This window comes from Leucopleurus acutus, assembly GCF_964270905.1.
Source record: "Leucopleurus acutus genome assembly, chromosome: 5".
Lineage (NCBI taxonomy): Eukaryota > Metazoa > Chordata > Mammalia > Artiodactyla > Delphinidae > Leucopleurus > Leucopleurus acutus.
In genome coordinates this window covers 34,536,570-34,547,587 of record NC_139147.1, presented here as the reverse complement: position 1 = coordinate 34,547,587, position 11,018 = coordinate 34,536,570, and positions in this window count along the sequence as shown.

The following is an 11,018-nucleotide window of genomic DNA, read 5'->3' as shown; positions in this document are numbered from 1 at the left end:
AAAGATTATCTTTAGATATTGATAGGTAAAATAATATTCAATAAAATTACATTAAAATTTCTCTGATTTTGAAAGATTTACAATATGAATTCAACCATAAGCATTATCTTAATGCTTTCATTTTTACTAGCACATTGGTACATTTTTATTAAAAATGCAAACCAGTTAAAATAGTTATATGCTTTTCATAACATTAAATTGGCAAATAATTTTTATACACTTAGATTGCTTAAGATATGGATTATTTTAACAGATATATTAGTGACTTTGAATATGTAATCATTTTGATTAGACACAATCTTTGGGAAATATGTATATTATATATATATATTCTCAAGATTTTTAAACATTCTTTGATTTTTTTTAACAGTCTGTAAAAACTTTAGCTTGAATGTATCATTACATTATAGAGCTTCTGACCACATAATTTTATTTATTGTGATCCATAAATCTCTATTAACCTACAGAGAAAAGAAGGGTAAGGGAAGGTATTTAACTTATTTTTCCTTTCCCCACATAATTTCATCTTACTTATTACATTTGTTTTTGTCACTTCAATACACATACTTTATTCTTCTGAGATTATTTAGTCAAATCAAGATACAAGAAGTTAACATCAAACTGAAACAACAGACTACCTGAATTTTATGATGACTGTGAAAACTGCTCTTAAGTCAAAAACTCTTACTGAATAAAATAAGATAGAAGAACCTATAGCTGAAATGCATTCAGAAAGATGCAGGATTTTCAATTTGACTGTAAGCTCCATATGAATCAAGTGTGCTGTGCCTGCCTCTAAAATCTAATGCCTTTGAAGGCTCTCTTAGCTTTGAAATGTGACTGAGGTTGAAGCAGGAGGGAGGGGAAAGAACCATACATTAAGAACAGTAGAAAGAAACTAAGGATATTTAGCTTGGAGGAGAGAAAACTCTAGGGGCAGTTATGATAGCTGTCTTAAAATAGTTGAAGAACTTTAATATGGAAGGAAGATTAAACTTTAGCAATGGTTTAGACTCTTTTGTATCTGAGGAACTTTCAATTCTGAGATTATATAATTTTATGAATGATACTAACCTCTTCATGAAGCAGTGATTGAGATCACTAATAAATTACAATTAACTTAATATTTAATAACCCACTTTTTAAGAATTCCCTCATCAGTGACCCACACGTTATCTGTGTTCACCAGCAGTGGTGAAAACATCTGAAACATGATGCTGAAGCAAAGAAATATAATTGGGCCTTGGGGATTTGGAAAGCTCAGTAGGGTTAGTCCTTTTTAGAAACCGTGCTAAGCTTAGAATCCCCCAAATCTTGGTATATACATATATATACCAAGAATATATATATATATATTCTCTTTATGGCTGTTCCAGAGATCTAAAGGATGGTATCTTGGGCTTATATCATTCAGTTGAAGTATGAATGACAGGCCAGTTCTTAAGCCTGTTAAGTGAAAATTATGGTACTGCTGACTACAGACTCTAAAAGATCTCAGTAATTGCCACAGTGATTTAGGATCATCTCCAAATGCAACATTGTGAAGTTCATTGCTGTTGCAACTAGCAACAGTGTAGCCTATAAACAGAGAAGACAATATTTACAAACCTATATTTTTCCATTCATAATTTATTAATTGAATTATTGGTCAGAACCCCAAGATTATGTCTATTATAAATATTTACAATGGTCATACAATTCACTTACCCTAGATATATATGTTTTCTGGGGAATAATGAAGTTATTCAAAGCCCATTACTGATGGTGTATAGCACAGTGTTCAATTGTTAAGGACAAATTCCACCAAACAATGAACTACTTTCCGTTAATCTAGAAGAATAGGATTGGTAAAAACCTAAATATATAAAGTAAAATGAGCATTTGTTTTAAAAAAAAGAATTCCTGACACAGCACTAAGATTACATAGAAACAATAAAATTGTCTTTAAATAAACAACCTAGGTAACATCATTCATTATTTAGTTCAAGGAAATTATGATCTTTGGGGACTGGGAGCAATAGATATAAATGCTGGTTTTCGGAGCATCAAAACTGTTTGCTTCAAAGAGGAGAGCTTAAGAAGATGAAACAATTCTGAGACCCTGTCAAAAGCCCTTTTGGCCTCTTAAGAAGTAGATGGAATTTGACATGCATTGCAGGATTTGTAAAGTAGCTCCCTTGAGATATATTCAACAAGAGTTTTTGACTGATGGTAGTTGTTCTAAGCCATCCATTCTTAAATCTTTAAGAATGTTTTTATTTATTAAAAAAAAAAAGAGAAAGAAAAAGAAAGACAGGAAAGGAAATACATGCCCTGGGAAAAGGGTACTTACAACATATAGTACCAAAAGCCCTGCTTTTCTAGAAACAAATCAAATGAACAAACAGATAAATAAAAGAAACTAGAGAAGATTATTATGCTGCAGTAACAGTTAATTTTATTTGTGTTTCGGGGGTCTTCGGGGGAGAATTACATAAGAGTTTGAAAAACTAAAAGTGTTTATAATAAAAAGAAATGATGATTGAAGGTTGCCCTATGGTTACATTCTGATTCTAACATTCCTACCAATATTCTTCCTGTTGTTAATAAGGAAAGCTTACATTTACCATTTAAATGGCCATCTGAAAAATAAAATCAATACCATTTTCAATTATTTTTCCATTAAAAAAAAATAATCGATCTTACCAAGTTTCCTCTCCAGGCAGAGGTAAATGTCTTTTTATTATAAAGAGGGGATGCACTTGCTATTATGTGGACTGTAGAGGCCATAAACTGCTTAGCAGCAATTTCATTGTGCCTTCCTACCCTCTGGGTTGAACACCACTACAGTGTATCCCATGTAAATTGAGCCCTGATTAGTGTGTATGTAGGGTTCCTCTCCTGGATGAGGTTCAGTCTACTTTAAGGAAGGAATGGGTTTCTCTCACTGCAGAAAAATGTGAGCAGGGCAATTTTTGTGAACAGATTTCTAAACTGTTCTTTTCTGCCCCTAGCATTTGTTAAAGCAAGTGAATATTTAAAGCATCAACAGATTTAGGTTTTTTGCCTACTCTGTATAAAGCCAGGTGTTAGAATGTGGGAAATAAAAGGAAACACAAGTCATAACCCCTATTTCAAAGAGGCAACAAATCTCATATCCTCTCCCTTCCTGTGTCAGTTTAGCTAGGAGCTGGTGGAGACAGAGAGCATCCTGGACATTTCTTAGTGAGCTGATGACTGCTTGCTCATATGGTAGCCTCTAGCCACATATGGCTACTTAAATTTAAATTAATTAAGATTAAATAGTATTAATGATTCACTTTTTAATTCAGTCACACTAACCAATTTCAAGTGCTGAGGAACCATACCTAGCCTGTGAATATTGTATGGGGTAGTGCAAAGACAGAGTATTACAATCATCACAGAAAGTTTTATTGGGCAGCATTGCAAGATATGGCCAAAGTGAAAACAAACAAAAAACAGTGACCTGAGTGTTAAGAGACCACAGTTTGAGTCACTATTTTGTGTGACCTGGAACAAGTTACTTTTACTTTCTTTTTAAAATGAGGAGGGTGCTTGTAATCCACAAGATCTGTTTAGCAGTGACATGCATATACTATAAGGTTTTGTTATGTAATAGAGCTAAGAATCATCTGGAGTCTCTGGAAAGTGTACTTTTATTTTATTTATTTATTTTTTATTGAAATATAGTTGATTTATAATATTATGTTTCAGGTGTACAACAGCATAGTGATTCATTTTTTTTGTAGATTATATACCATTATAGGTTATTATAAGATATTGCTTATAATTCTGTGCTATACAGTAAATCCTTGTTGCCTATCTATTTTATGTTAAAAGCAACTATACTCCAATAAAAATTAAAAAAAAAAATTCTGAATGCATAATTGCCCCATAAACTGAATTTGACTTTGGTTTCTTTCAGGAGACAGGCCTGTTTGGTTTCTAGTAAGCAAATAAACAAAACTCTTTAAAGTGTCCCTGATGATAAGAGAGTATTGTTCAGTACATAAAAATACACTGCTAAAAGATTTTTCATAAGCCATATTATCAGCCAATCTACCAATGTCATTTGAATTGTAAATATTAAGCTTGTTTTGGTAGCCATGGCTGAAATGAAAGTTTAAAAGAATACCGTAGTTACATTTGTGATTTTATTGAGAATTGTTTTCACTAGGGAACTCTCAGCCTGTCAGATTAAAATGGTAAAGAGACCTTTTACTGCAAGAGCTCTGACAGTTATCCCCTTAGCAAAGTTTGCTTTTGTGATAATTACACCTACTCTTGTTTACCAAGTGAATCACTTTTCAGTGCTGCTCTTAACCTTGGCTGGTTTCCCTTTGATGATTATGTTTTGCTATGAAGCTATGAAGAGATGTTTAGAAATACGGTGCACATTTTCTGCTGCTCTTTTTCAAGTGATGTTTACTACTGGTTTTCTTTAAAGCAGATTTCAAGGTTCAAGGGCAGTTAAACTTGGGGGAGAATATCAACAACATGTCTTTCATCTTGTTAGGGCAGGAATGAGCAGTGATTAGTCAGGAATAATGATACCTAATTTCCATGCCTTCCTTGGGCACACAGGTACCACCAAACCCACTAGGTATTATGGGGGCAAGAGTTAAGAGGATTTAGAGACCAAGTGATGAGGATGAGGTGAATGGTTCCCCTAAGTTAGGGTGGGTTTGATGGGGTAGGTTTCTCTATAGAGCAACAAAAATCAGCCTAAGGTAGAATGTTGAGATGCTGAAATCATGTGATGGAATTCAGGTTCATGTTTTCTATGAACCAGTGATTTTAAATGTAACATTTGGTAAAATCAAATCAAATATTTCAAGTTCCAGAATAGAAGGTTCTATAACAAACTTGGAGCCTATCTTTATTTGGGGTAAGGGCTGGCACTAAAATATTTTTCCTTATGATATTCCTGCTGGCAGTAGAGAAGGCAGAAAAGAGATAACATAAAGTATCAAGAATTTTTGGTGGTATCGTAGGAGTGGCAACACCAATGGGACAAGAAGCAAATTAGGAGATAGGCATGGAAGGAGTAGCCATTGGGCAAGTCCAAGCAACACTGGAGCAGAGAAAATGGTTTCAGAGGCTGTTGAGATCTGGGACCACAGAAATAAAAGGAACTTGTGAGAGAAGGGTTGAAGTCCCAATAGTTTAATATTGCTCCTTTAAGAAGAAATGTCACGAAGCAGCAAAGCAAACATAGGCATATGCAAACACAAACATATAATTGTCTTTAAAATCTTCCCCATATTCTGAGCCCCCCTTGTACTGTTGCCATCCATCCCTGTGGCAAGTTTTGGCTTCCTGCTCAATCCTTAGCCACCACATTGTGGCTTCTCCTACACCCCTCCACTGAAAGTGATCTCATTAAAATCACCAATGTGCTAATGTAGACAATGAAACTGCACACAATGGAGTCTGTATGTTCATAGTTTTCTTCACCACATGATCAACTTTCCCTTTTGAAACACGTCACTCAGCTTTCACGGTGCCACACTCTTCTAGTTTTCCTACCTCTCCATTTTCTTTGCAGTCTCTTTTCCATAAAGTTACATCCTAATTATTGGAATCTCAGTTTAGGGTTTCTTCTTTTCTCACTCCATTCAGGGGAATTGCATCTACTCTTAAGATTCAAATACCATCACTGCACTAGTGATACCCAAATATATACTTGCAGGCCAAATCTCCTTTTGATCTTCTTACAGAGCATACCTAGGACTTGAAATCATCTTTTCCTTTCACCATCTATTTATTCCTTTTCTGTTATTTCCCATTTTATTAAATTACTTCATCTTTCCAATTACTTTGACAGAAATACTAAGGGTACTTGATGATTCCCTGTTGGCTTTAACTCCTTACCCACTAACAACAATCAATTAATTGACAAGGCCTATTCATTCTACCATCAAAAAGTCACCTTTTTTTGCTACCCCCATTTCTACTGCTCTAGATTAGGATATTGTATTTTTTTTTAATTCCTTCAATAGCTTCCTAACTGTCTCATTTACTGTAGTATTTTGTATCTGTATCTGTGATTCACCTACTGTGAAGATAGAATGATCTTTTTGAAACACAATCTGATTCAGATAATCTCATCCTTAAGAGCCCTCAGGTATGGGTGGCTGCTAAGACTCTCTAGGGCCTTTACCCTGTTCATGTCTTCTCACCCTGTCTCTGGGAATGTTTCCCCTCAAACTCAGTGCTTCAAATTCTGATTTCTTTCAGTGCTCAGATTTTTTCACGTTTTCTCTTATCTCACCACCATCACATATATCGTTTATCTTTTACCACCATCCCATTCTTCTTAAGACCTCTTCATCTTTCAGATCTGTGGTGAGCACCACTTTCTTCAGGAGAATATTCCTGAACATTAGACCAAGTTAGGCTCCCTAATAGCAGCTTTCCAAGCAATCTTGAGCTTCCACTAGCATACAAACAAAATTGTATTTGATTTTTAATCATCTCTCTTTTTTTTTTTACAGACTATTAGCTCTAAGAAATCATGAATTTTGTCACTTTAACTTAATATTGTTTCCATAAATTGAAGCAAAGATTCTTAAACATCAAAAGTATTGAAATCAATACACAAGATATACATGAACATATGTACTACATATAATACACACAAATATACATACAAATTCATTAAACAGTTTAGCACATGTCAATATTAGTATGTGCAAGAGACATATACAGAGATAATTGCATATACAATCTATACAGCATATATGGGTATTTCTGCCATACCCAGCATACATGTTCTTGGATAATTTTTGTTCTGAAAATAACAACTTATTGGAAAAAATAGATGTGGGCAGAGATGCAAAACTGATGTAACTTTTTAACTAGAGCATTAACTAAAGTATTAATTGGTATCTGGGAATATAACACAAAGAGCAGAGGCAGGCAGCTCAGAGTTGGCCTCAGGGGATAACTTTTTTAAAAACCACCAGAACAATACATTGGAAATGCTGGTTTGTGGGCACTGAGATGATGTAGACCAGCATAAGCTCTGAGCCAATGGGGCTGCCATTTAGGGGTCATGGGAAGAAGTGAAACGTGCCAGGAGCTGAGAGCTGTGCAAAACTGGCAGCATGCCTCTCTGGGGAAAGAGCCCTGCATGCAGGTACTTATTTTTTCTCTTCTTAAAGTAGAGCTAAAAGGGCTTTTACCAGTGTAGCAACTGAACTGAGGGCATTTTCCTTTCCTGATGAAAGTTCTAATTCTACTCTGGCTATTCTGGTTCCTTTTTCCTGGAAAAAGCTTCCATTTTTTCCTAAGTCCTGACTATGCATTAGGTAATTGATGTTAGAGAAACATACATGTGGGAGAACAGACTATATTTGCACAGTAGGCAAGTGGTGTTGGAATTGCATTCTTTTCATGTCCCCCAAGTTCCACACTTTCAGAAGGAAAAAAAAAGGAGTCAAAAGTTAATAAAGTTATTCCTTCCTCAATTACAGTGGAATATTTTATTTATTAGTTATTACATTTATTATTATTTATTTAATAGAGGTATACATAAAATGCTTGGTAAGTAAATGTGTGGGGGGGGGGTGGAGAGGGATAGAAAGAGAAGAGAGAGAGAGGAAGTGAGTCCCAGTTCAATAAAGGTGGCAGACTCTCTATGAGTTTTGTGGAATAAGGGATTTATTATAGGAATAATAGGAATAAGACCTTACATAATCTGAGACACTGGGGAAGTAAGGGTCTGAAAAAAGGAGTTGTAGAAAATCAGAAAAAAGGCAGACCCAGGACTTCTGAAGCATTAATGTGAGAGGACAAATTGGAACTTGCAGAAAATCTGGGAAGGCTGGTCCCTCAAGTTGATGGAGTGGGAAGGGGGAGGAGAGCTGCTGAAGTCTTTTGCCTCTGCATATGACGAAGAGTCTGAGGTTGCATCAGCAGAACTGGTTGTTGGGAAGAACTACTATGGAACAGGGAGATCAAGAACAAGCTAGAACTTCCCAGCATTACTGTGTCTGTTTCTTCCCATATCCTACTGCAATAATCTTTGGAGAGGAATGACTGCCATTCAAATCATGCACACAGATTTCTCTTGTGGCAAACTTTAACTTGGAAGCATACAGAGATGGGGATTCTTGGAAATATAGTCACAGCTATGGCAATTGACATAGTAAAATACACTTTGCTAAGTTAACCAGCAAAGGGAGGCAAGTGCCAAACTGTGGAGGGTTTCAAAGTCCAGACTCAGAAATCACATTGAGTTCTGGAAGGAGAGTGCCATGCCACCATCTTTGTTTTTCTAAGATAATTTTGCAGCAGTAGGACGGACTGGATTGAAGAGACACCGGGGGTGGGGGGTGGGGGCTTTTGGAGTCCATTTGTGAACCCCTGAAATGGAGCTGGGCAAGATGCTATGAAGAACTAAACTGAGAGCATGACATTGGTAAAGAAGGAAATATAATTTTTAGAAAATGTTTTCTAGGAAATTTTGTTTAAACGAGTTGTTTGGAATTTGTCTAAGTAGAACATGGTCCTAAATGACCCAGAAATGAGAGTCATTTCTGATAGTGCTGGTCCCATGTGGCCAAATATCTCTGGACCTTTGTTCTTGCAGACTTCATTCTGGAACAACTTTCCAGATATTTGCATCCCTCATTTCACTCAAGCCTGAGCTCAGATGTTACATCCCCAGGGAGTAAATTAAAATAGCGTGCCCATGTCCTCCTTCCTTATCCAACTTTGTATTTCTTCATAACATTCATCACCACATGACATTATATATTTATTTTCTTCCTTCTCCATATGTGTGCAACTCCATGAGGGCAGAAATGTGTTCTGCTTTGTTTGTTTGCTGTATCTCTGACCCTTGAATAGAGAATGAATGGCCCATGTGGCTTTGGTCACAAGTAGTGGTGGAATATCAGTAACAGACTTTATAATAAAGTCAGGAAGTGCTATGATTAGAGACACTGACCTGTCTGTGGAGGTAAAGTTGTACCCTGTCCAATGGGATCATTTTTTGATATTGATACACTATAGGTCAACTTGTTGGGATTGTGAGACATCATGAGATTCACAGTGGGTGTTTTTATCTGGGTCAATAGATGCCCTCCTCTAATGCCTAAGTGTGAGAAGAACAAAGCTTAGCTAAGTTCTATTCCAACTGAATGCTTAGAGGGTCTAGAAATTCATCTAGTCCATACCCTAAATTGTCCAAGTACTAAAGTATGTTCAAACTCTGCCTACTATTGGGGATGGACTTCTAATTCCCTGCCAGGTATTCGGTTAACTATGGCTGATGTTGTTGATGGAAATTCTTCTACACCTGCAGTTGGGCAGGGTTGGAGCCATTGGGAAATGACAAAATGGCATGAGGTGATTGGATGAAAAGCTAGAATTATTCAGTAATCCTTCTGTATCTAGGTTTTGCACATGAGCTAATCAGTATAACTTCTGCAGATCTGAGTCTATGACTGCATGCTTCTGTGTGCCCTACAAAGGTTAGGTAATAGGATTTGGCTTAAGGGTAGGGAATTCAAATTCTACTGATGTACTCAGTGATAGCTTGGGAATGGTTAGTGAAGAAAACAAGGACATGGGACAAAGTGGAAGAAGACATACCACAAGAGGAGCTAGGAGGATCTCATCGAAGCCTCAGAATTTTTGTTTGTGGTTGAACCTGAAAATAACATGAAATACCTGTTACCTGTGTTTCCTCCCAGAGTCAGGGGCTTAGAATGGGGTTGGGATCCTTTGAGCAGGAGATTGCTCTAGGCATTAAGAGCCAGATGGACAAAGAAAAAAATACCTTGGCTGGAATGCTAAAATGACCTAATCAGACTCCAGCTTCAGTGCCCTGAGTTAAGAGTCACAAATCAATATTGTGCAGTGTTGATCAGAATGAAAACTGATTATGATTTACCATGCCAGGGTGAGTGCTATGAGTAAAACTGGAGTGTTGGCAGTGTGCCTTTATGTGCTGGCAGGTGTGTGGTATTTTGACGTGCTTATATGGGTGAAAGTTAATTGTTTTAAGACCCAGGATAATCCTGTAGCTCTTTAGTTTACTATGAATTCAGCTATATTGCAGACTATGCCATTTATTCTTTACCTTTCAGAAACATGGCTTAGTGCTGCAGAAATGGACCACTATATTAAGGTACAATTACTTGATTCATTTCAAAGAATTGCATCTACATACATTTATGAATAGATATACGTGCATATATGTGTTAGTGTGCATTTATTTATAAGCAATGTTAATCTCAGAAGAATCCAGGCTGTGGAGAAGGTTCCTTTGATTCTGATATTCCTTCCATCTCCCCTCACACTGAGGGTGAAACATGTCACCAAGATAACTTTGAGGTTATCATGTTCAGCAGCAGTAGCTTCAGTGCGTCATTTGTAAATGTCAGAACCAGGGTCCTGAGAATTATAATAAGTTAAGTTTCTAGACCAGATAACTCTGCTGGTATGTTCATCAGTCTTTTAGGGAACGGGTAAATTTTTTATGATCAAGATATGTATCAATGCTGTTGTCCTGTTTATAATTATAGAGACAAAAAATAGGCAGACACACTGATGCAGCATTCAAGCTAGGGGGGAGAAAAGTAGAGGAATTATTACAGACGTCTGGATGGTGTCCTTAATTCCCCCTTCAGCTATTGAATCTCAGCTGTGTGCAATCAAGAACTGAGTCACAAAATGGCTTGCATTCTGTTGCTATTTCTGCTTGACAGACTGTTTTTCAGCACGGAAATTATGAACAATTCACCAGGTTTTTAAATTTCTATAAGAAAAAACATTTAAGTGCTGCTATAACTTTAGCTATAATAGCACTAAGTATAATTATACAGATATATTTTAATAATTGCGTGAATATTCAGTAAAACCTCATTACATTGAAAAGTAAGGTGCAAACTCATCTACCACGAGCAGATTTTAAATTAACTGTATTCAGGTAAACCAATAATTTTATCAAATGAATGTAGGGCAATTACTTTGCATAATGTGCAATTTAGGGAAAAAAGTTACCT